The sequence below is a fragment of the Sinocyclocheilus grahami genome, unplaced genomic scaffold (genome assembly GCF_001515645.1).
Source record: "Sinocyclocheilus grahami isolate Dianchi unplaced genomic scaffold, SAMN03320097.WGS_v1.1 scaffold10401.1, whole genome shotgun sequence".
NCBI lineage: Eukaryota > Metazoa > Chordata > Actinopteri > Cypriniformes > Cyprinidae > Sinocyclocheilus > Sinocyclocheilus grahami.
The window spans coordinates 3,940-5,500 of NW_015513211.1; the positions used below are offsets into that span (position 1 = coordinate 3,940).

The 1,561-nt window shown below is 39.1% G+C and overlaps 1 pseudogene; it reads left to right on the forward strand.

Moving 5' to 3' along the window:
• LOC107578468 (28S ribosomal protein S29, mitochondrial-like) overlaps nt 1-1,561 on the forward strand; it is a 5,814-nt pseudogene that overhangs the window by 2,320 nt on the left and 1,933 nt on the right.

The window sequence follows — 1,561 nt, forward strand, 5'->3', positions numbered from 1 at the left end:
CCCAAATTCTTTAATGGATTTTGCCTGACAATCCTCTCAAGGCTGTGTGCGGTTATCCCTTTAGCTGGTGCACCTTTTCCTACCACACTTTTTCCTTCCACTCAACTTTCTATGAATATGCTTGGATACAGCACTCTGTGAACAACCAGCTTCATTTAGCAATGAACTTTTGTGGCTTACCCTCCTTGTGGAGGGTGTCAATGACTGTCTTCTGGACATCTGTCAAGTCAGCAGTCTTCCGCATGATTGTGTAGCCTACTGACCCAGACTGAGAGACCATTTAAAGGAAACCTTTGCAGGTGTTTTGAGGTAATTAGCTGATTAGGGTGTGAAACCATGGCTTTCCAATATTGAACTTTTTCACAATATTAAAATTTTCTGAGACACTGAATTTTGGGTTTTCATTATCTTTAAGCCATCATCATCAAAATGACTGAATGAAGTCTTGAAATATTTCACTCTATGTGTAATGAGTCTATATAATATATGGGTTTCACTTTCTGAAATGAGTGACAAAAAATATTGACCTTTTTCATGATGTACATGTATATTCTAACTTGCCTAGAGCCCGGCTCACACTGTGCGATTTTGGCCACAATTTGGTCGTCTGAGACAAATTTTGAAAATCCTAAAAAATTCCTATAATCCTAGGCTAAAATCTGTTGTCTTTGATCGCTGGTTTGACATGTTCACTGACAGCCGATTAATGGCCGTTGCGATCAAATTTTACCTCCGACGCTCCCATCGTCCGCTCACCGAATTCATGATACGTTGCCTTTGCTATGATAAGCACTGGTTGCGCCACTGTTTTCATGTGGGTGTGTAGTGCTGCTTACGCTATTCTTATTAAATACGCCACTATTGCTGCCATTCATATAATATACTTGTAATGATAGCCAACATTACAGCCCCGCGTGCAATGCAGCTCACAGTCACTGAACGTATATGGGTTGATAATGTAAACCTCCGGACAAGTTTTCTTGCGCGCACCCGTTTTTAACGCATCCTGACTGCCGTACAGTCTGACATAAATGACTGAGAACTGAGATTCTTCAGTCTGACAAGCAAAAATCGTAAAGGACTATTAAAATTTGCACAGTGTGTGCCCGGCTTAACTTCTCATAATATTTTTTGTAGTTTTATTCATCACCTTGTTCTTTTATTTTAGTTTTCAGTATATATAAATTAGAATTTTTTTATTGTAATAAATGTTGATTGTATTTTTAATAATTTAACTCAAATTGAACAGGGTGTGAATCGCATGAAGAGCAGCAGTGATGTGGTGGGCGCAGTGCTGCGAGAGCTGAGGCTGCAGGCAGGGGGCGCCACAGAGGGCGAGGGGGCCTTTAAACTGGCTGTGGCTGTGGATGGAGTAAATGCTCTGTGGGGCAAAACATCTCTTAAAAAGGAAGACAGAACTATGGTATGTTGGTGTAAATTATCCAGAATAAATGAATATGAATTCAAAAATATTTTAAATGAAATCATTACATAATTCTAGTACTCTGATAAAATTATTTGTGCATTTGTTTGACATCCTGCTTTCTTTTCCTTTTTATGT